Source organism: Vulpes vulpes, chromosome 9 (assembly GCF_048418805.1).
Source record: "Vulpes vulpes isolate BD-2025 chromosome 9, VulVul3, whole genome shotgun sequence".
Taxonomy (NCBI): domain Eukaryota; kingdom Metazoa; phylum Chordata; class Mammalia; order Carnivora; family Canidae; genus Vulpes; species Vulpes vulpes.
In genome coordinates this window covers 7,935,198-7,960,515 of record NC_132788.1, presented here as the reverse complement: position 1 = coordinate 7,960,515, position 25,318 = coordinate 7,935,198, and the positions used below count along the sequence as shown (strand labels likewise).

General features: G+C 37.6%; 1 protein-coding gene across 5 annotated transcripts in view; it reads left to right on the top strand.

Annotated features, from left to right (window-relative positions):
- Positions 1-25,318, top strand: part of DIS3L2 (DIS3 like 3'-5' exoribonuclease 2) — a 339,592-nt gene that overhangs the window by 10,530 nt on the left and 303,744 nt on the right. The window contains exons 1-2 of one of the 5 annotated variants that reach the window (XM_072719170.1): positions 10,797-10,949; positions 13,260-13,307. The exons of 3 other annotated variants lie outside the window; for them this stretch is intronic. The gene's annotated coding sequence lies outside the window, so the exon portion shown is untranslated. Of the gene's footprint in view, positions 1-10,796; positions 10,950-13,259; positions 13,308-25,318 lie in introns of those variants that run through there. One more of the 5 variants, XM_072719169.1, reaches the window with a different exon arrangement.

Below are 25,318 nucleotides of genomic sequence, written 5' to 3'. Positions count from 1 at the left end.
TGCTAGTGCTCCCTGAAGTGATTGCTAGTGGTTCTCAGTGAATTTGATCAAAGAGTGTGTTGCCCTTTGTTGTAAACTCTTCCTACCCCCACGAATCTTCTTGTTAATGCAACTTCAGAAGAAAAGATGAAAATCGAGGATTTTGCTAACTCCTAACAGGTGTCTACTTGGACATGACAGAACCAAGCAGATTTTCAGTGACAAACATTGAATCTAGAATTAAAAGACTATATATATGCCTTTACATGCAATCTATACAGTGTTGTTTTATTTTTTAGTTGAGTATAGTTGACACACAATGTGACTTTAGTTTCAAGTGTACAACATAGTCAATCCCACATTGTTTGTTTTTCAATTACGGTCTTTTATCAAATACTGAGAAGTTATAAAATAATGTGTGATAAATATGTGTAAGGTATACAGAATAATAGGACAATTAGTTGATTATCCAGTGTAGGAAAAATTTATCATTGCCTTTGAAGATCTACATTCTTGTTTGTAATCCGTACTTTTTTTTTCCCTTTATGAGGTAACTTGAGTTTTATATGTTCTTTATACTTGAACCACATCATTTGTATCCTTAAACTGTTATTTAATCTTGCTTGTTTTTGAAATTTGTAGAATGGAATCACAATGTAGATATTTTTCAATGATTTGCTTCTCCCTAGAACATTAGGTGTGTCTGCTTTGGTCACTTTTTGCCAATAATTAATCCTGGCCTGCTTGTACTTAGGAGCATAAATTTATTTCTTAGTAATTTTCCTCACTGATCTCATAAAGAATAAGATTCGTGTTTCTGCATTTTAGAAATTAAAAAAAGCGCTAAAAAGAAAAAAGAAGTTAGTGCTTTCTGACTGGTTGCAAATAAAATTGTTTCCTTTAAGGCATTCCATCTCCATGTACTCCAGAACTCATCTCTCAGAGCCATACTTCACTGAGTGGGCACAAGTCCTTGAGGGTGTTTTATTTTTCCACTTTCCCCTTCTACTTTACTTGGGCAGCTTGGACACTCCCCATTCCTCAAATAGGTATGGTTTTGGGGTTCTTTATTCTGACTGCACAGAAGAATAATGCCATACCTACGCCCAAGACTGGCCAATTAAGTTTGAATATTTCTTTTTGTGACTGTTCCTATTTGCCTGTTCTTTTTTAAAAAATATTTTATTTATTTGAGAGAGTGAGTGATAGAGAGAGAGAGAGAGAGAGAGCGCGCACAAGCAGAGGAGAAGCAGGCTCCCCACTGAGCAGGGAGCCTGATGTGGGGCTTGATCCCAGGACCCTGAGATCATGACCTGAGCTGAAGGCAGACGCTTAACTGACTGAACCACTCAGGCTCCCCTAAATCCTTGAATTCTTATGTGTTGCTGATATTTTCTTTCAGTCTGTTGTTTTGTCTTTATTTATGGCTTCTTTTGGTGTACAGAAGTTTTTAATTTTTATTTATTTATTTATTTTTTAAAAAGCTGTTTTGTTTTTGTTTTTAAAGATTTTATTGGGTTCCCTGGGTGGCGCAGCAGTTTAGCACCGCCTTCAGCCCAGGGTGTGATCCTGGAGACCAGGGATCGAGTCCCACGTCGGGCTCCCTGCATGGAGCCCTCTGCCTGTGTCTCTGCCTCACTCTCTCTCTCTCTCTGTGTGACTATCATAAATAATAAAAAAAAAATTAAAAAAAATAAAGATTTTATTTATTTGTTCACGAGAGACACAGAGAGAGAGAGAGAGAGAGAGGCAGAGACACAGGCAGAGGAAGAAGCAGGCTCCATGCAGGGAGCCCGATGTGGGACTCGATCCCTGGTCTCCAGGATCACACCCTGGGCTGAAGGCGGTGCTAAACCGCTGAGCTACCAGGGCCGCCCAGAAGTTTTTAATTTTTAAAATTTGAGTCTTTTTCTCTATGGTGTCTGTGGTTTTTTTTTTTTTTGTCTTGACTAAGAAGACTTTCTTTACCCATTTATTTTAAGCAATTTTTCCCCTATATTTTCTCTTAATATAATTATAATTTTACTTCTAACATTTATCACTTTAAGCCAACTGCAGTCTTATTTTTTAATGTGTAGTAATAGGACCTAACTATTTTTCTCTAAATACCCAGTTGTCCCATTATCTTGATTGAGGTGAACATACCTCAAGATTTTATTGTTTTCGTAATATGACAAAATATGAAGTTTAGAACTGGATTAGTTTTCCTTTCTCTTATCTCTTCCCAGTTCAAAATGTTTGCATCTCTTAATAGCCAGCATTCTCTTAGATCTGCAGGTGGGCTCAACACATTCAAGCATCAGCACAATCTTCTATAGCCTTTTTCTAGAAAATCTGCTTACTGATTTTCTGCCCATCATAGCCACTCTGCTTCCTGTCATGATGCCATTTTCCCTGGACATAAATAGAATTTTTGCCTTTCTTTTCTTTTTTCTTTCTTTCTTTCCTTTGTCTTTCTTTTTGTTCTTTCTCTTTCTTTTAAAGATTATTCACTTGTGAGAGAGTGTGAATGTGTGCAAATGCGGGGAGGGATGGAGGGAGAGGGAGAATACCAAGCAGACTCCCCGCTGAGCATGGAGCCCAACTTGGGGTTCTATCCCAAGACCCTGAGATTGTGACTTGAGCAGAAATCAAGAGTTGACTGCCTAACCAACTGAACCACTCAGGTACCACGAAAGAGAATCTTTGCCTTCTTTTTCTGTGTGTCATTTCGTGGGGTTGGTGCTTGCCACAGTTCTTGCACAAAGTCTGGCGGGTTTTAGGAACATTCACCATGTTAGAGTGCTATTGGCATGGAGAACTGTCCCATTATCTTTTGAGTGGTCTTCCCTCACTGAGTTGAATATATATTTTTATAATTTTCTAAGAGTCTCTTTCTAGACTGATTTCTTCTACGTCTTTGACTATTTCAAGTAAATGTCATACTCTTTAAAAATTATTAAAAAAATTTAATTCTGGTATAGTTAATATACATTGTTATATTAGTTTCAGGTATACAATGTAGTGATTAAATGATTCTATATATTGCTCAGTGCTCATCAAGGTAAGAGTACTGAATATCATACTCTTTTAATAACCATTACTTCATAGGATGTTTTTTAATCTGATAGAGTAAACCTTGTTACTCTTTTCCTTGCAAATATTTTCCATCATTCTGTATGTTTTTCTCTTCCATTTGATACTTAAATTTTTTTTTTTTTACTGATGTGAAATTCACATATAAAATTAACCACTTTAAAGGGAACAATTCAGTGGCATTTATTAGTATATTCAGTGTTGTACAATCACTACCTCTGTCTAATTCCAAAAGAAAGCCCCATACCGATTCAGTAGTTGCTCCCTATTCATCCCTCTCTTTATCTTCTGGCAACCACCAATCTCTGTCTCTGTGCATTTACCCATTCTGGTTATTTCATATACTTGGAATCATATATGACCTTGTGTCCTTCTGGCTTCTTTTATTTAGTATAATGTTTTTAAGATTCATCAGTGTTGTAGCATGGGTTCATTCCTTCAGATAAACTCATAATTTATGGCTAAAAAGATTCAGTTTTATGTATATGCCACAATTTATTTATTTGTCCATTGATGGACATTTGGATTGTTTCTACCTTTTGGTTATTATGAACAGTGCTGCTATGAACATGTGTGTATAAGTATTTGTATAATTATTTTCAACTCTTTTGGGCATATGCCTAGAACTGGAGTAGCTAGGTCATATGGTAATTCCATATTTAACTTTTTGAGGAACTTCCAGACTGTTTTTCATAGGGGCTGAACCATTTTACATATCCACCAGGAATTTATGAAAGTTCCACTTTCTCCATATCCTTGCCAATATTTATTATTTTTTTGTTTGTGTTTTGTTACAGCCTTCCTAGTGAGTGTGATTGGAACCTCATTGTGGTTTTGATTTACATTTTCTTGATGACTAATGATGTTGAGCATGTTTTCGTGAGTTTGTAGGCCATGAATATATCTTCTTTGGAATAATGTCTATTTGTATCCTTTGCCTTTTTTCTTCCATTTGATGATTAGATGAGATTGTCAATTTCTATAAAAAAGTAATGATTTGGATTTAATTGTGGTTACATTGTAATTTTTAAACTAATTTATAGCTGACATCTTTATAATAATGTGTCTTTCTGGTCAAGAGCAGGGTTTGTTTCTTTAGCTCTTCTGTGTTTTTAAAAATAACTTAAAAATTTAATTTAGATCTTATATCAGTCTTATTAATTTTATCCCCAGGCATTTTGTGATTTTGGTTACTACTTAGAATTGATCTTTCTCTCTGTCATGTTTTTAGATTGATTATTGTGGGCATATAGGAACGTTAGTGATAACTTATTTGTTGATTTTGGATCGATGCTTTCTGCATTCTTGCTGAAATCATGAGTCTTAATAATTTGCGAGTATATCCTTTGAGATTTTTCTAGATAGTCATATTATCTATAAATATTGAAAACCCAGTCTCTCTTCCAATATTTATTCTTCTTAATAACTTATTTGATTACATTGACTAGGACCTCTCTGGCACAGTTTTGAGTTGTCGGGGATATCCTGTCTGAACTTTAATGTAACATTACACCATTAAGTAGGATGTTTATTGTTTCTTTTTTTTTTTTTTATGTTTATTGTTTCTGACTTAATTTTTTAGTTAAGGAAGTTTTGCACTATTTCTTTATAGTTTAAAAACTAAAGTTTTTAAAAAAATACTGCTAAATACAATTTGGTGATAAACTGTATAATGTTCTTTTGCTGGGCATTTATTAAGCAGTCCACTCCCCCTGTTGCTATGTATTAAATCATATTAATAGGGATCCCTGGGTGGCGCAGCGGTTTAGCGCCTGCCTTTGGCCCAGGGCGCGATCCTGGAGACCCGGGATCGAATCCCACATCGGGCTCCCGGTGCATGGAGCCTGCTTCTCCCTCTGCCTATGTCTCTGCTTCTCTCTCTCTCTCTCTGTGTGTGACTATCATAAATAAATAAAAATTAAAAAAAATAAATCATATTAATAGGTAGATTCTCTTAGAATATATCTTGAGTGTGATCTTCAATATGCTGTTGGGATTCAGTTCAATATTTTATTTAGGATTTTTGCATCTGTGTTCATAAGTGAGATTGTCCTATATTATTATTATTACTTTTGTGCTTTCCTTGTTTGAGTTTGAAATCTAGAATACAGATTTCATTCTAAATGTATTTAGAATGTTAGAGAATTTTTCATCTTTTTCTTTTTTTTTTTTTAAAGATTTTATTTATTTATTTGAGACAGAGAGTGTGCCTACAAGCATGGGAGGGGAGGAGTAGAGGGAGAAGTAGGCTCCCCGCTGAGCAGGAAGCCCGGCTGGAGGCTTGATCCCAGGACCGTGGGATCATGACCTGAGCTGTAGGCATATGCTTAACCAACTGAGCCACCCAGGCGCCCCTCATCTTTTTCTGTATTTTGGAATAGTTTACCTAAGATCGGAAGCAAAATATTTGCGTTTATATTTTTTATGATATGGTATGTGTTCAATACTTACATATTTTGATTTTTTGCAGTTGAATCTATTAATCTTTTTATCATTTCATATTTTGTGGTCACTTCTTTAATCCATCCGATTTGGTGTGAGGCAATCCATTTCCTTCTTCTACATAGTTGACCTTGTTCTACCACCATTTAGTGAGAAATCTGTCTTTATTCCACTGATCTAAATGGACACCTTATTCATACATTATTTACAAATTTAGAGATGTTTAGTGTTATTATTTATTTTTCTTTGCTTCTTAACTGAGGATATTTCATGTATATTGAAGACCTGGAGCTTAGCAGAAGCACTTCTGTCTAAGGAGTGAAAAACTTGTCTTGGCTTTCACATGGGATACATGGCTCAGGGGACCCCTGAAGGACATGGATTAGGCTGATAGTGGTTTAGAAGCGGCTAGTGTTTGAAATGGAGGCTAATGGGAGAGGCCCTGACTAAAACTGGATTAATGTGGGTCTGCTCTAGAGTGAGCGCCACTGACTGAGAACTTGGAATTCCTGGGAGAGTGAAGCCTCATGAAGAGGAGAGATGGTCCTGAGGGCTGCGCAAGAATGAATGCACACTGAGTCTCTTTGGACTGATTAAAGGGATTCTGGCTCCTGGCAAGATGAAGATTCTGAGCTGGAAGGAACCTTATTAACACGTGTGTAAAATATTTGAGGCCTTGGGGGACTGGAAAACATGTTTGAGTCTGCTTTCTGGTTTTTGGCTTTTTAAAAAAGATTTTATTTATTTATTCATGAGAGACAGAGAGGGAGGCAGAGACATAGATAAAGGGAGAAGCAGGCTCCTTGCAGGGAGCCCGATGCAGGACTCAATCTCCAGACTGGGATCACTCCCTGAGCCGAATGCACATGCTCAACCACTGAGCCACCCAGGCGTCCCTAGTTTTTGGCTTCTAAAGTGTTGGGTGGACTAGAGACTGGAGACACAGCAAATCTGAGAACAAATATGGTACTCAGTGGGGAAAATTGGGAGAATATGTTTGGAGAAGCTTATTAGGCATACGTAGTCATTATATTCCTGGACAGTTTTAAAATATTTAAAAAATAATTACATATGACTTAGATAAAGAATTAAAGATAGAATGAAGTTCTTTATTACACAGTTTTCTAATTGAGTAGTAGTGGGATATAATAAAAAGGCTATTCATTTTTATATATTGTATTTGGATATTGGATACTACTGAATTCATTCTAATAGTTTTTCACTTGATTGTATTGTATTTTCTAGGTAGCAAGGATTTTATTTATAATCGTTTTGGCTCTTTTCTGATGTATAATGGTCTTGTTTATAGCAATGACTAGCGCCTTTAGAATGATATTAAATAACACTGTAAGAGCTGGCATCCTTTTCCTATTTTTTAAAAAAAAATTTTTTTTAAAGATTTTTTATTATTTATTTAAATACACAGAGAGGAGAGAGAGAGGCAGAGACACAGGCAGAGGGAGAAGCAGACTGCATGCAGGGAGCCCGATGTGGGACTCGATCCTGGGTCTCCAGGATCACGCCCTGGGCTGAAGGTGGCGCTAAACCGCTGAGCCACCCGGGCTCCCCCCTTTTCCTATTTTTAAAGATTTTATTTGTTTATTCGTGAGAGACCCACATAGAGAGAGGGGGCAGGGGGGGGGGGAGAGAGAGAGAGGGGCAGAGACACAGGCAGAGGGAGAAGCAGGCTCCACGTAGGGAGCCTGACGTGGGACTCGATCCCAAGACTCCAGGATCACGCCCTGGGCTGAAGGCGGCGCTAAACCGCTGAGCTACCCGGGCTGTCCTCCTTTTCCTCTTCTTGAAGCTAATAGGAGTGCTTCTAGTGCTTTATGACTATTCTTAAGTTATTTTTTTTTTTAAGATTTTATTTATTTATTCATGAGAGGCACAGAGAGAGAGGGAGACAGACAGACAGGCAGAGACACAGGCAGAGGGAGAAGCAGGCTCCATGCAGGGAGCCCGATGCGGGACTCGATTCCCAGACCCCAGGATCACGCCCTGGGCCGAAGGCAGGCGCCAAACCGCTGAGCCACCCAGGGATCGCCATAAGTTATTTTCTGTTGCTATTTTTTTTTCTATTTTTTGTTTTAACTTTTTCCTTTTTAAACTTTATTTTTAAATTAAGATTTTTTACTCTGAGGTACTTGTAGATTCACATACAGTTGTAAGAAATAATGCAGAGAGATCCTGTGGATACCTCACCCAATTTCCTCTAGTGTAACTACAATATCACAGCTAGGAAATGGATGTTAGTACAATCCACCCATCTTATTTTGAATTCATCAGTTTTAGTTGTATTGGTGTGTGAGTGTGTGTGTATGTGTATTTAGTTCTATCACATCTGTAGATTTGTGTGACTGCCAATGTAGTCAAGATACAAAATAGTTCCTGCACAAGAATTTCTTGTGCTACCCTTTCATGGCTACAGCCATCTCTGCCAGCCTCTCTGCCACCTTAACCCTTGATAGCCATGACACTCTCCTCTGTTTCTTTGTCATTACAAGAATACTATGGATGGAATCATACAGTACATAACCTTTGAGATTGCTTCACTCCACATAATTCCCTTGCTGTTCATTCAGATTATAGTACGTATCAGTAGTTCATTCCTGTATATTGTGAGTGGCATTCCATGGCATAAACGTATCACAGCTTGTTTCACCATTTATCTGCCGAAGGGCTCATCTGGGTTGTTTTCAGTTTTTGGTTGTTACAAATAAAGTTGCTCTGAACATTCATATGCAGTCTTCTGTGTGAATATAAGTTTTTCATTTCTCTGGGATGAACATCCAAGAGTGCATATACCCTTTGCTTAGATTCACTGGTTTTAACATTTTGTCTCATTCCCTTTATAATTTGTGTTCCTTCTCTCTCTCTCCACACACAAATATAAATTTTTTTTCTGAACTGCTTGAGAATAAATTGCATACATGATTACCCTCAATTTTACAGTATTTTCCAAGAATATAGCTATTTTCTTACATACCTACAGTTGTCAAAATTGATACAACTATGATTATATCTACCATCTTACAGTTTGCCAGTTGATTCAGTAATGCATCTTTTAGCATCTTTCCCCCTCTAGCGCAGGATCTAGTGTAGGGTCACACATGGCACTTAGTTGTCTTCTTTAATCCTTTGTCTTCTTTAATCTGGAACAGTTCTTTTAGCCTTTGTTTTTTATGACATTGATATTTTCGAAAAATAAAGCCTTTTTTTTTTTTAAAGGATGTTCCTCAATTGGTATGTTTTATGTTTCCTCATGATTAAATTCAAGTTATGTATTATTCTTTGCCTGAATACTACGTAAGAGGTGTTGTTTCCTTGAGAAATACATCTTATTGCATTAGAAAAAATTCCTTTTAGTCCTAGTTTCCTAAGAACTCTTAATTCAGAATGGGTGTTGGGTGCTCATTGTTAGAGCCTGGAGTCGAGGCCATTGGCTGGCTGTGGACTCCAAATAGTGTAGATAGTGTGCTACCTGAGCGACAATGGTCTCTGGCTCAGTGAATGCAGTTGGATAGTAATCCTAGTGATAAGTATTTTTTAAAAAAATGCATTTTGGCTTCTCTCTTCATGATGATTTGGTTCCATTCCATTGATTTACTAATATAATGAATATGTTAACAGGTTTCATGATGTGAATTATGTTAGAATAAACATTCTCTACCATGTGTTCCTGTTGTACGATTTTAAAAATTTAATTTTGGACTTTTTATTTTTTTATATTGGGTTTTGCATTTATAATAAAAATTCTTCTGTAGTTCTTTGTGTGAAATAGTGTGTGTTTCTTTGTCATATTTGGTATTGGAATTGTTTAGATGCCTAGAATAAATTGAAAAGCTTCCATAAAATTGAAATTACCTGCCTCTAAAACCATCTCTACCTGGTGCAGTTTGGGAAGAGAGTATGGATCTTTGGCAGTGTTTTCTGGTTTCTTCTCTGGTTAAAGATCTATTTAGGTTTTTACCCCCCCCCCTTTTTTTAAAAGTTCTGTCCCGTTCTACTTTCTATCGCTCTTAGAATAAAGACCTAGTCTCTGCATTTGGGGTCATGAACTCTTCACCCTGCCTGTGTGTTGTCACCATTCTTTTATTTCTTCAGTTGCTAGAGCTAGAAACCTCTGAGATCTCCTATATTTCCCCTTTATGTTCAAACCAAGTCTTACCAATTCTGTGATTAATTTGTATTTTGAACCTATCTCCCTTTTTCCACCCCTACTGCTACCTGGATCCTTCCAGTTGTCTTAATGGGTTTTTTAGTCCCCAGTCTCTCCTTCCAAATCAGCCTCTGAACTGCAGCTGCAGTGATCATGGTAACATACAGATGTGATCATGTTAGGCCCCTGCTCAGAATTCTTTGGTGATTCCAGGGCGGAGCTTTACTCCAGTGCTTCTGACTTGGGTACGACACTCCTTTTGCCTGTCCCTGTTTTCCAGCTTCTAGCTTCCATCTGTGCCCCAGCAGTAAGCTGCACCTCATTACCCAGAATTTCTTTGCTCATGTTTTTTTGTTTGCCCTCTGACCCTCTTCTCAGCCTTGTGCTTTCCTCTTTATTCTTGAGCGTTTCTCCTTTCTTGCAAGGCGTCGTCATTGAAGCCCTCCCTGAGGAGAATTCACCAACAGAATTTACCAGCTCCTTTCCATGCAGCTACCTTACTTTTGCTCTTTGTGACTGTAGTTCTATTGAAACTGTTTTTTACATGCCTTTTTCTGCTATATCCTTTGAACTTTTTAAGGGCGAAACTTTGCATGTAGTGTTAGCACAGTGCTTGGCTCCATAGATTCTCAGATGTTTGTCAAATGACAAGCTGTGGTTAAAGGATTGTGAGAAAATTAATTTGATTGAAGCAGAAGGTTATAATAGGAGAAGGGAAGATTATGAAGTGACTAAGATGTTTGGCTAAGGAGGTCTTTAGTTAGCAAAAGGAGTGCAGGAAGGAGGCAAGAGGAGGCAAGGCCATTTATTATTGTGCTACAGATACTGATTAAAGTACTATTATGATATTCTTCAATTTTTTGGTCTTAGTGTGGGTGCTGGTTTTTCAAATTGATGAAGATTGCTACCAAGGTAAAATAAATTACCTTACATTAATAATAATTACATTAATAATAATAATAATAGTGAATGCTTTTTGAGTGCTTACTATCTACAGGCACTCTTGTGAGAACTTTACTTATATTACCTCATTTAGTACTCCTGACAGCTTTACGAGGTAGGTTGTAGTATGGCCTCTTTTTAGATGGTAAAACTGGGGCACAGATGCCCAGAGCCACAGCTTTTAAGAGGCAGAGCTAGGATACAAAACCTGAGCATTTTGGCTACAGAAACCTCTTAACCACTAAGCTCTGCTGTCTTCCATTAATCTTACAGACTATTGGGTAGCACCTAGCCTTCTAGAAGCTGGCATTTTAACCTTGAACTGAGGACCGGTGAAACCATTTTCTATGTGAGTGACGAATGCAAGTATTATTGGACTTCTTTTTCTAGTAGATACTCCATTTTGTGGTGGCTTCAAATGTTTCATCTGTTGTCTCAAGTGGGAGCTAAAATTGAGCCTCTTTGCATCTGATTAGCATTTAGGGTACTTTTAGAAAGTGTTCAATATTTGAAATGAAGTTTAAACACCACCAGCTGGTTGTCTTAGCAAATTAGAAATGACAGTTAAGAGGAAGCCCTGTTAAGTTGCTTGGCTCCTGTTGTTCAGGCCAGGTAAGGATTGTTTCTTCCAGCACATTCTTCAGTGCTTGGTCTAGTCTTTGTTAATTGTCTCAAAGATCTAGCTCCACTATCCCTGAAGGAAGGCAGTTTTCTAATCTCTGATCTTAGAGTTTTTCTTTGTAATTAGATGTGGAGATTGAGATGTACTTTATTCTAAGTTTCCTTTAAGATCAGTACCATCTGAAGTAACACAGAATACATGAGTCTGGGTTTGCCAAGATTACAGTTGCTGTGGGAAACATAACTTTGGATTTCCTCACATCTGGATTAGTGAAATTTGCACCAAGCCTCTGTATGAATATATGTTTTATATTTTATGTGCATCTAGAGATAGCAAGTCTTAGTGATGTAGCTTCTCCATATATGACAAATTGAACATTGGCAGTCTGAAGTTTTAAAATAATCCTAAGATTCTGAACTTTGCTGTGGAGCCAATGTCTCATGCTCTGCTCAGAAGTCTTGCATCTGGGTAACTGGAGCTCTGGAGTGGAAGTGGAGGACCAGCTTATTTCCCAGGGGCCTGTAGACCTCAGGTTTGTTTTGTCTCCCCGAGAAGCAGAGATTCTACTGCTTCTATCTCTGTTATGAGTTCTGAAGCAGCAAGAAGAAATGCTGCAGGCCTTAGTTGCATTTCAGTATTTTCGGAATTCTTTTGGTTATTTGTTTTCTCGGATTGTCCTATTTTTCTACTATCTACCTAAAGTTATTAACTATTAAATCTGTGGTAATGCCCTTGTGGGTGGTAGAGGTTTTTATCTAGGAAATGTGGAATCTTGTAAAGCAACAAACCCTAGAGTCACCATCTTTGAAGCTCACTCATGTTGAATGGTGTGAATGTGGACCTTAATTTCTCTACAGAAAGGAGGGCTAACATCAGTTTGTCTTGGGAGGCCTCTCTCAGGTCCCCCAGTACAGGGCACTCAATTGAAAGACCAGATTCAAAATTAGCAGGTTGCCTTAGGGGTCATTAAAGTCTCCCCATCTTTTCATCTGTGGTCTGGATTTAGTCTTTGTCTTTTTGCCATTTGGAATTTGGTGTCCTGCATTCCTCCAGATTTCTCGAATAATGCTAGAATTCTTCTTCGTGATTTTGAGGGGATGGTACAGCTGCTTGTGACTTTGCACGTCTTCCCCCGGGAGTCTCTGCAATGCATGACAAGGACCTTGTGTTGTAGGCAGGAGTATAATTCTTAGCAAGGACTTATTGTAGATAGTAAAGTCTAGATGTTTGTGGCTGCAGCCCTGAGAGTAGGCATTGATGTAGCAACACTTTACCAAGAAGAAAGTAATGATCTGACAGATTTTTTAAGATAAAGAACCAACAAAAGTAAAATAAAATAACTAACACAGAAGCTAGGTTCATAATAATCTCTTGTGTAAAGTGAAAGAAAAATAGTTTTCATGAAAACTGACATTTTATTTGATGTACTATGAATCTAGGGATGACTACTTTCAATTCTTGTATATTTTAGTCTTTGTGTTCATTTGATTATAGATTCTGAAAGTTACACATTTTTCTAAATTGGCATGGTAAAATCGGCCATCTGGGTAAGCTTTGCAATTCTTGCCTTTGTCTTATTAACTTTGAGATTAATGTTTGTGGGTCGATAATGGTTTCGATTACCATTTGAATTATGCTTATAGCTGGTGGATGACTTATATTCTCAGCTTTATTATTAAGTAGCTGTTCTTTATCACAGCATGAAATTTGGATTACACCTGTATGATAATCTTGTTTCATAAAATGTATGTTTTATGTAAGTAAAGGCCTTAAGGGTAACAGTAGTTATCACTGAGTTGTTTGCTGAATAGAATATTTTGCTATTTATGACCTGTAATTTAGATTTTTACAAGGGACTTTAAAAGTCTTCCCTTGTGTTTCAGTATAATTTGGTATGTATAGGTCTATATGGGGGATATGAAATGTTTATGTGTTTGTATGTGTAGGAGTAGATGAAATAACATTGGCTATTTATTGGTAATTGTTGAATTTGAGTGATGAGCATGCATTTATTACTTCATTCTTTCTACTTTGTAGGTGTATTTACATTTCCAAAATGAAAAGATAAAAGAACCTCCCCAAAAGGTAATGAAGAAAAGTGATAAGATTCCGGACAGACTTTATTTGATGGCATGGACTAGGAGTTTGTGCAACACATGTCACGGTTTCTAATACCTTTTAGGGTGGTGTTTTCAGTGCTGCTGAAGCACTGCCCTGAATTAAGTCAGGAGAGAGAATATTCTGTGTTTGCTCAAGTTTACTGATCATGGAAGAGATATTCCAGTGTGACTGACTGCTCACACATCATGAAAATAAAACCGTGTATATTTTTGAGATGCTTTCTTTTGCTATTTGGTGCTGAGTATGAATTCTGACACCAATGGGTACCTTCCTTTACTTCTTTAGATTCTGATTTTTGTTTTAAAAAGTGAAGTTTTTATTTGGTCCCTATTCTTTAAGATTCCCTTGGATAAAAAGAGATCTCTTCTTATTTCTAAAGGTACTTGTCTTTGACCTGAGCCTTTTGTTACTTGGTCTAAAATTTGTCTCCAAAATTTGCACATTTATCCAAAAGAGAGAATAGAATAAATTTCAGGGGGTTGGAAATGACAGTTGGTTTGAAAGTCTTTAAAGCATGATCTTATTTGTACTCTTATTTGTCCCAATTTGATAATTCTGTAGATGTTTTTAATCATAGTAATAAAAAATGGGAGAGAAACATGAGATTGAATTTATAACATAATCCTGTACAAAGTACACATGGCAGGCAAAGTACACATGGCAGGGCAGCCCAGGTGGCTCAGCGGTTTAGCGCTGCCTTCAGCCAGGGGAGTGATCCTCGAGACCCGGGATCAAGTCCTGCATTAGGCTCCCTGCATGGAGCCTGATTCTCCCTCTGCCTCTGTCTCTGCCTTTCTCTGTCTTTCTCTGTGTCTCTCATGAATAAATAAATAAAATCTCAAAAAAAAAAAAAAAAAAAAACAACAACCAAAAAACCCAAAGTACACATGACAAATGAAGTTGCTGAAAAATGAAGCACTTTCCACTTCATAATATTTTTGGGTCTTATTTGGTAGCAAAGCTTATATTTGAGAAGAGCCTTGGTTGATCTCTTTTGATTTTGGTTTTGTATGCTGCCGAATTGCATATCTTACATTTGTTGTGTGTCATTTATGACTAGAACTCTGGTACTTCAATGGCATTAAGATGATTCTGTCTTTATTAGGCAGGGAGGTGATACTTAGATCTATTCTAACAATATCCTTAATGTACTTCTTGCCTTTGCTGATGTACTGCTATGTATTATCAAGATATGAAAATATTAAACTCCAGAATTCACTTAAATCTTATAGGCACTGAAATTCTAGTGTTACATGAATTTATAAAAGCACTTCATAAGCAGAGGAAGGCTAGTTCAATTAGCTTTAAGGATTTTTAAAAAATCTCGTATCTGGGGAAATGTAGTGTTTTGAAGACAACTATTATCTCTTAAAATTAGAATTGAGAAACATTACATAGACTTTCATTCTTTATCGTGTCAAGGTATATTGCCAAACTGTCTTTTCAATTCCCATTATGACTTTAGGCCATAATAAATTATCATCATGTTATCAAGAACATTTATTCTACTTTGTAGGGTACTGTATAGAAATAGGCATAAGACATAGGCTCCCTGCTTGCTTTTTTTTTTTTCTCCCCTTTCTGGGAGAGAATGCACATAGATGCGTGGGGTTGGGGAAGTGGGGAGGGGCAGAGGGAGAGAAAGAATCTTAAGCAGGCTCCCTGCCTGACTCGGGGTTCTGGGTCACCACTGTGAGATAGTGACTCGAGTCAAAATCAAGACTCAGGTGCTTAACTGACTGAGCCACCCAGGCGCCCCATAGTCCCTGCTCTTAAATAATTTACAATTGTTGAAAAGTAACAGGGCATCTCTTCTAATTAATTCATTCAGTAAACATTTCCTGGGTGCTTTTTGTGTGGCAGCCCTGCTAGGCCCTGGGGTTACAGTGGTTAGCCAGACAGATAAGGCCCCACAGTTTTGGAGCTTATATTGTAGGATCTTAAATACTTAACATGCTGATATGCTCAACAATGTAATTGTTCAGGACTTTATAAGGGAGGTACTACTTTGTTCTGGTGTGGTTAGGATAGGCTGTATTGAGAGGGCTAGGATATGAGCTGGACAGGAAGTAGAGTGTTTATTTCCCTGTGTGTATTCTGTGGAATCTGCTGTACAGGATTTTGCAGTGAAATAAATGTGGAAAGTATGGCACATGGGATTATAAAGAAAGGACCCCCCCCCCCCAAAAAAAAAGGATCCCATGAGCTAGAAAAATTAGGTGAGGTTCACAGAAGGGAGAGGATATGGAATTTGAGCTGTTCTTTAAGGGTAAAATTTTAAATTTGTGTTTGGAGTAGAGGGTGAGTGGATTGTGTAAGCTTAAGGAGCACAAGATGTGTTGGGGGAGTATTAGTCAGAATATATCCATCCTTCTGTCGCCCTTCTCCCATCACAGAAGCTATCATTTATCTTTGGCCCTACATTCTCAACTCTTCTTTCCTATCAGTATTTATTTTTTATTTTTAATTTTTTTCCTATCAGTACTTTAACACATTCAAGTTTCCCCTTTAGTGAAAATGATAGTAACAACAAATGGAAACCCTATTTTAAAATTTCATCTCTTCCTCCTCACAGCCAGACTTCACAGAAGAGTCTCCTGAACTCCTTAGTTCCATGTCCTCCCTGCCCATTAATGCCTTCTCTTTGGTTGTTGTTTTGTACTTTACAAAAATAGCTTTTGCCAAACTGGAGCATCTGTGCTGCTACGTCTGATGAACACTCTGTTCTTATTTCACTTCTCCTAGCTGTGTATGACTTTATTGCCCACTACCTTCTTGAAATCTTGATTCTTGATAGCACTCTCTCCTAGGTTTTCTCTTGTATCTCCCTCAAAGGTGCCTTCTGATTATCTTCTCCCTGCCAGTTGAGCTTTGAAACTCCTTAAGTCTCAATCTTAGGCTCCATCTCATTTTTCTCTCTACTCTCTTCCTTGGCTGATCTCATTTACGTTCACAACTTCAATTATTCTTTGTTCTCTGGAGACTCTCAGATTTGACTTCAGCCCAGATGTTGTCAGAGCTCCTGACTTGGACACATAGCTGCCTGATTGATATCGTCTGTTGGCGTTGCAGAGTCACCTCACCCTCAGCTTGTCCAGTACTGGGCTGATGATCTCTACTTATCTACCCCAATCCAGTACCCTTGTCCCAGTGAATGTCCCTGCCATCCATTAAACTATCATGAAGTTATCCTTGATCATCCTCTTTCCCTCACCTTCCATGTCTAGTCCATCATGTTTTGTTGTTTTGGCCTCCTAAATATTTCTTGATTAAAATTTCTTGATCTCAATACAATCGTTTTTTACATGGACTGATCAAATACCTACCAGACTAGGGACCCCATTCATCCCTGACCTCTCATTTCCAGCTCATTCTCTACCCTGAAGCTAGAGGGATCTTATCTGAATATAAATCTGATCATATCACCTTCCTGATTGAAAGCACTTGAGTACCTTCCCCTTGTTTATAAGAAAAAAAAACCAAAGTTCTTCATATATCCTGCAAGTTATAGCAGGGTGTGGTCCCTGCTTTCCTTCCAGCCTGACTTTACCACACTTCCCCCTTTTCTCTGAGCTATAGCCACATTCCTTGGGTGTGTTATATACACTCCCACTCCAGGGTGTACATTTCAGTTTGAAATTACACATCAATTTGTATAATTGTTTGAGTAACATCTTTTCTTCCACCCTAAACTAAGCTACATGAAAGGAAAAATTGAGTCTTTTCCATTGTATTCTGTAGGGTCAAGCATAGTACCTGGTCCACTGTAGGAGCTCAGTACATTTTTGTTAAATGAGTGGGAGTTTAAAAAAAAAAAATGAGTGGGAGTTTCATTCAACAGCATAAGCCATGAGAAGATGTGTGAAGGGACACAAAAGTAGGAAGTAATGTGAGCAGATGCTGAAGAACCTTCTGAGGCAGTGGCATGAGAGTTAACTAGGGTGATGCCATGAGCAGAGCCATTCACTAGGAAGGGTAAACTGTCTGTGGGATTTAGGATACAAAGCAGAAGGGGCTATTAGCTGTTAGTTTAGGAGAGAGACAGTATGGACCAGTACTAGAACACTGTCAGAGGGGCTGTTAACATGTCTGAGAGTATAGAATGAATGCAGTGGGGCTGTGATGGATTGTGGTTGATGGCTTTTTGGTGACAGACTTTAAGTGAGTTTCACTATTTCAGTCTCTCAAATTCAGCATTTCATTTTTCCTGGGGAAATAGTAGAATTTTTCTCAAACCTTACTGAGCTGTTATTTAGCAGGCACTTTGCTAAACTTTGGGATTACAGAAGTGAATAAAATACTTCATAATCTAAGTCTCTTAATTACCCTTTCTAATAAAATGGCTTTTAAATTTAGACTAAAACTATAAACCTAAATTCCACTAAGAGTTATAATACTTGATAAGTTAAAGAAGCAATTCAAGCTAGTAGAGCATCAGCCTTTTTCTACTATGTGAGATGGTCTTTTTTCTTTATGAATAACCCTTGATTGATGCCAGCAGCCCCAGAATTATCCCTGAGGGTCTGAAACTCTTCAAGTGTAATTCCCTGGAGATTTTCATAATGAACCTGAAGTGATAGGTTGTAGGTAAATGATGTCCAGCCAATGTCTTTCATTAAAATGAAAGAATTATACATACATAAGTCCCCTCTACCTGTCCACTTTACTACTTAAGGATAAAACAGAACTGAGGAAAGGAAAAAAAAAAAATCCCCAAAACAGAAAGACCTAAGGTTCTAACTACTCTTTGGTTTTCTGAGAAGAGCTCTAATGTTCAACATATTGAGTAAAAATTTCTTGTCATTCAGCTATGTTAAAGAACAGGTCCTAGAAATGAAAAAAAAAATTAAAAAAAATTTTTAAAGGTTTGATTTATTTGAGAAAGAGAGAGAGAGAGAGAGAGAGAGAGAGCGCGCGCGAGCACATGAGCAGGGGGGAGGGGCAGAAGGAGAGGGAGAAGCAGATTTCTCCCTGAGCAGGAAGCCTGAGGCAAGGTGCCATCCCAGGACTCTGGGATCATGACCTGAGCTGGAAGGCAGATACTTAACTGACTGAGCCACTCAGGTGCCCCTATTCTTTTTATTTCTTGATTGATTGATTATGCTTTTGGTGTCATGTCTAAGAACTCTTTCTCTAATTTTTTTTTTTTAGTATTAAAAATTAAAAAAAAAATTTTTTTTTAAGTAAGCTCTGCCCATTATGGGGCTTGAACTCATGGCCCTGAGATTGAGAGTTCACATGCTCTACCGACTGAGCGAGCCAGGCACTCCTCTTTACCTAATCTTGGGTCATAAACTTTTTCTCTTATGTTCTCTTCTAAAGGTTTTATAGTTTTATGTTCTGTCCATTTGAAGTTAATTTTTGTATAAGATGTGAAGTTTAGGTCAGGGTTTATTTTTTTATCTATTGATCTCCAATTGTTACAGCACCGTTTGTTGGAAAGGCTGTCTTTCCTCCCTTGAATTGCTTTTGCACCTCTGTCAAAATTTAGTGGCGTATTTGTATGGTTCTGTTACTGGGTTCTCTGTGTTGTTCCATTGGTCTCTGTGTATGTTCCTCTGTAAACATGACACTGTCTTGATTTTGTTTGCTGCATAGCTTAAAATTGGGGTGTAGTCTTCCTCCAATTTTTTTCCAATTCTAGTTCTTTTTTTTTAAATTTATTTTAGAGAGAGTGAGTATGTGTAAGCGTGGAGAGGGGCAGAGACATAGGGAGAGGGAAAGAAGCAGAGTTTCCCCTGAGCAGGGAACTCGACCCGGGGCCTGATCTCACAACTGTAAGATCATGACCCAAATCGAAATCAAGAGTTGGATACCCAGCCAACCAACTAAGCCACCCAGGCACCTCTTAATTATTTCAGTTCTTTTGCATTTCCATATAAATTTTAAGATAAGATTGTTTTCATCTGTAAGAAGCCTTGGGATCTGATAGGATTTGTGTTGAATTTGAAGATTAATTTGGGTGATAGTCTTACAACTTTAGGTGAAATGTAGGAATTTTACCACCATTTAGTCCTCTTTATTCTCCCTACTTTATAATTAATTGTCTTAAATATCTCCTTTACATAGAGAATCATATCAGACACCATTATACTTTTGCTTTTAACTATCTAATGTAATCAGGGAGAAAGATAGTCTAGTGCATTTACCTATAAAGTTACCTGCCAACATTAGTGACTTTTTATTTCTGAAAGTTCTATTTAATTCTTTTAAAATTTGTCTTTTAGTAAGCTGCTTTTACTTTTTTTTTTTTTAAAGATTTTATTTTATTTATTCGTGAAAGACATACACACGGAGAGAGGCAGAGACATATGCAGAGGGAGAAGCAGACTCCCACAAGGAGCCCAATGTGGGACTCGATCCCAGATCATGGGATCATGCCCTGAGCCAAAGGCAGATGCACAACTGCGGAGCCACCAGGCATCCCCTTTTTATTTTTTCTTGTATTTATTTATACACATTATAGTTTTAAAATGTTATGTATTTGTCATTTTTATGACCTGAAATTATTTCATACCATATTTTGCTTTTTTTTTTTTTTTCTGACTCTCAAACATGATGGTTTTCTTCCTTAGGTCTCTTCCTCATGTGTTTTGTAAGCATTTATCAGGCTTTTGAGTGTGGAAGTATTGTGAAGTGGATAGTTTTGAGAGGATATTTTGGTTCAGCCAGTGCCTTGGGATATGCTGACTTAGGCTCACCTTAAGTTAGTGTATGTGCTTGGGGTTAGTGCAGCTACACTGTACTCTGGCAGGCCCATGTTTATGAATCTCTAGGGGAAACTCACCTGTGTTCCCAGCCCACGTCAATGCACTCACATTTCTTGATGTTTTTCTTCACTATAGGTGCATTTTTTCTACCCTACCTTTGCACTGAGTTGATAGCCCTTTAACAGCCTTGATTTTTTTTTTTTTTCAGGAGGCTAACTTCTATGTCTCTACCCTACATTTCATATGGTCAAAGCCTTATCTCCTGGGACCCTGCAGCTTTAAACTACATGCGTCTTGGCACTGACACCAGAATGTGTTCCCAGAGCCTTTTCCGCGTATTCTGGTTTCTAGCTCTCACTTGAATTTTAGCTCCTGAGGATTTTCTTTTCTCTCTTGAGAGCTCAACTCTGTCCTCCAGAAGTTGGTAATATTTTATTTAGCAGTTGTGGTAATTTGCTATCAGTAGGGTTTTCAGAAAAATGACTCCACTGTAGTACCAGAAATTGAAGCTTCTGACATACCATTAGATTAGATGTACCACTAGATCATAGGTGTTTGGGTTAGGGACCCGCTCCTGCTTTCTTCAGAACTAGTCACCTGGGGCAGGAATTGCTTGCCTGTCTCTCCAGAGGGGCTGTGGATGTGACAGTTGCACTTAAAAGGAAGTAGTATGAGCATGTTTAGCCCTCCTGTCATGTCTGCCAAGGAAGTAGAGAGGCTCAAGAAGAGGGAGAATGTTCAGCTCTGTCAAGTGCGACAGCAAGGTCAAGTAAGATCAAGACTGAACATTGAGAGTAGGATTTCACAATTGGGAAATCTTTGCCAGAGTGGTCTCCAGGGAATGGAGGGGGAAGAAGCCTATTGTATTTTTTAATCTTTGGGAGGATGGTCCTTGATCTAGGCAATTTCCATTTTTTTTTTCTCAGAATGAGTTGTGGTTTGTTAATATGTGGCTGTTTATTTTATATTCTCTTAATTCTTTCTGAGTTCAAACCCTGCCTTAGGTAGATTAGTTCCGTCACAAACTGGACTTAGTCATAGAGTGTTAGGACTTATCTAACGTTTGGGAGGATCCTTAAAGTTTTCATTTATATCTTCTTGAATGAGGTGGTCAGAACATAGAACTGAAACAGTAAGAGCTGAACTGGTGTAGTAAAGTCAGAGAAAGAAGATATGAGATATTGCCACTTTTCATGTGAAGTTTCTGTTATGTGGAGTTTCTAAAAATTATGAAAAATGTCAAATGTACAAAAACCCATTTCCCTAAGTCAAAAACCCATTTCCCTAAGTCAAATTTTTGCACATTTGCTTCATTCGTCCCTTTTTTATTTCTCTGTTTGGCCAAAATATTTTAAAGAAGTTCCTGACCTCATTTATTGTACAATACATATCAATACATAAATATGCTGTGCAGTAATGAAAACCGTCATACACAGTCACAATGCTATTATCATACCTAATACAAAGCTGACAGTTCTTTTTTTTTTTAATTTTATTTATTTATTCATGAGAGATACAGAGACATAGGAAGAGGGAGAAGCAGGATCCTATGGGAGCCTGATGTAGGACTCGATCCCAGGACCCTGGGATCATGACCTAAGCCAAAGGCAGAAGCTCAACCACTGAGCCACCCAGGTGCCCCCAAAGCTGACAGTTCTTTGGTATTGTCTACTCTACTGAGAGTAGTAATGAGGCCTTTTAAAATAACTTATTTGAACATGCTGAGATTGTTTCTCCTTTGTTGCCTTTGCACTTGTCATACCCTCTGCCAAGAAGGCTCTACTCTGAGACCTTCACTGATGCACTTCTCTCATTGTTTGGATTTTAGCTCCAGCATTATCTCCTCAGTAGAGGCTTTTCCTAATCACCACAACTAAACTAGTGTCCTCTTTTCCTCATCCTGTTTGTGACTATTATCACTCTGTTTTACTGCCTTGTTTGTTTACTTGTTTGTTTTCTTTCCGCCTCTCCCTTCCCCCACCCCCGCCCCAATTTTAAGTACCATGGAAGTAGGGACCTTGTCAGTAATGTTGTGTTTATTGCTCTGTGTCCAGAGCTCAAGAGCATATAGTGCTGCATGTAGTAATGAAGCACATGTTCAGAAACAAGTCAGCTATTAGAATAATAGGAAAAGATTCCAAAATCTTCTTAATATTTTATAACCATTATCTCTTCCTACAACTGATTCTCATTCCAGAACTTTTCTTTTCTCAAGAGCTTTAACTAACAGCTGTGTTTGCAAAAAGTGCTGGGTTGTTGTCCCTTTCAGGACATTTAATCTTTTAAATCCTCAAAATATTTTGTAAAATATAAGTGAGTAAAGTCACTGCTGACCTGTTGAGAGGCAGTGTTTTTACTGACATAACTCTCATTTGAGATCACTTTATTTGAGCTTGCAGCTAATAAATCTGTTTTGGCCCATATGAAACAGGATGGAATGATCTTGTAGCCCACATATCCTTTAACTGATTATTTGAGTTCCTTTTATTTAGTAATCATTTATAAAGCAAGTTAGATTATCAAGTGTTGTGAATATTCTTTAGCATGAAAAAAAAGTATAACTCAACAAACATCTATGATACTATAATTAAAGACTTGGATTCTTTCTGAAAACATAATTTAGGACCTATGGAAGAGATGCAAAAATGGTACAAATAATTACTGTTTTCTCTTCACCAGATTCTTCAGTATTTACATTTTACCACACTTATCCTTCCCACTTGCCTTTTTTTCTTTTTTTGTGAGCTGAGAGTGAGTTGTAAACATAGCCATTTTTTTTTTATGACCATTGTGGGATCAAAATAAGGAAATTAACATTGATATAATGCCATTAGCTAAGCTATAGATATTCTTTAAATATCTTCAAGTTGCCTAATCACATCCTTTATGGGGGATAGAAATCCTGATCATGAGTGCATGGAGTTGTCATGTGTCTTTAGTTTCCTTTAATCTAGAAGAGTCTTTCCTTTCATCAATAATAGTTTTGAAGATTATAGGCCAGTTATTTGTAGAAGTCCCTCAATTTGGACTTTACTGGTGTTTCGTAAGTGACATGTGTTTCTTACTGTATCTTACCCCAGGAGGCATATGATGTTGATTTGTCCCATTACACGTATTTATTACTTTAATCAGTTTGTTAAGTTGGTTGTGTAGATACCTCCACTGCAAGATATGCCTTTCCTCTTTATATTTAACAGCCATCTTTGATGATAGTTTGAGATGATTTAATATTCTGTCACTCCTCAAACTTTTACCCACTAGTTTTAGCGTCTATTGATGGATCTGAATTAGGATGATGATGGTTGCCCATGCTAATTTTTTAATTCCATAATTTTTCTGCATTTATTATAATGTTGGGATTCTAATGTAAGGACGAGCTTCCTCTTTTATTTGTTTTTATCAGCATGAACTCATGGATTCTTATTTAATGGGTTATAAGCCATTATGTAAAATTTTTGGTAGTTCGATTGTCATATATTTGGCCAGTAGGAGCCTTTTCAGCTGGCTCCTGTGCACTTTTGACATGACCCCATTATTTTTGGGTGTGTCCTTACTTTCTGGAACAAGAAGATATTCTATCTAGGCCAGGACTTGGCAAACTTTTTCTGTAAGTGGCCAGATAGTAAATATATTTGGCTTTGAGGGCTATACAGTCTCTTGCAACTACTTAACCTCACCCTCACAGCAGGAAAAAAAGCCACAGACAATTTGTAAATGAATGAGTGTGGCTCTGTTCTGATAAAACTTTATTTACAAAGGCAAGAAGTGCTTGACTGAATTTGGCCTTTGGGCTATCGTTTGCCAACCCTCCTTCTAGGCTCTTATTGTACCTCTCCTACTCCAGTCTCAGAATTGGCCATTTTTCTAAGGAGCCCTGGTTCCTTTTAGCAGTGAATGGTATTTAGAAACTGAGATCTGGGCTCATTGCTACTACTCATTGATTCTAGGCCCTCTTGGAAGACAGAACTAGACAACATAAGAATATATACACATTTATACTTGTCTACATTTGTGTGCATTTCTATGTTTTCTGTTTCTATATATTATAAACCATTGATTAGAGTGATAGCTCCAGGGTTTATTCTAACCTTCCTACTCTCTATAATATTTTTCTCCAACATTGACAAACCTGATGCCTTTTATCCACAATATATTTACTTGTCGAATTCTAGAATATATAGACAATAAATAGTTTCAGAGTTAAAAAAATAGAGTAGGGCAGCCTGGGTGGCCCAGCAGTTTGATGCTGCCTTCAGCCCAGGGCCTGATCCTGGAGACCGGGGATAGAGTCCCATGTCAGGCTCCCTGCATGGAGCCTATTTCTCCCCCCGCCTATGTCTCTGCCTCCCCCCACCCCTTTCTCTGTATCTCTCATGAATAAATAAATAAAATCTTAAAAAACAAGGTTCTTTCTTTTAGCTTTTTTTTTTTTTTTTTTTTTTTTACCTGCTTCCTTTTCATCCTGCTCATACTTACCCTCCTTCCCGGCCCCCACTGTAGATAATAATTCCCAATAGTTGTAAATTACTGTTCTGTGTGTCTTTTCGCACAGATGAGCATATGGGTGTGTGTAATTCTTGTTTTTTTTATTCTTTGTTACATAAAAGGAGGCATACTCTAGATCATCTATCCCATAATTAATTCACAAGCACAGGAGTTGATCAAAGTAGAACACTTATATATGGTGAAATGAGTGGCCTCAGCTAAATCAAGTTTCTGAAGTGCAAAAAAGGAACTTTTATCAGGTTATGGTAAAGCGGAGCCAAGAACAACAAACCGGACTGAATCAGGGAACCTGTATTGGGTTAAAAAGACAATAAATACTTTGGTGGAAGAGAGCTTGGTTATATCATTCTGTCTCTTGACTCTGCTCTAATCTACACTGTTCTCCAGTCTGGAGGTTATCCTCTGTGTCTGATGCACAATTGCCGTCCTGGGGCATCCTTTTTCTGTCATCTTAAAAATTACTTAAATACTTTTGTACTGTGCTTCCTCTTTGTTGTATCTTCTTTCTTGTTTTACATGTCATTTTGGTCAAGCATATACTTTGGTGCCTTCATAAAAAAGAATACATGAATTTTTTTTAGATCTATACTTCTGAAAATGTTTTTATTCTACACCACACTTAATAGTTTGCATATAGAATTCCAGGTTAGAAATAATTTTCCTTAAGTTTTTTTTGCATCTTTATTGAGATATAATTTATTTAAATTAAATATTTCTCATGCTTAACATTCATTCCTGAAGATCCAGTTTTTGCTCTGC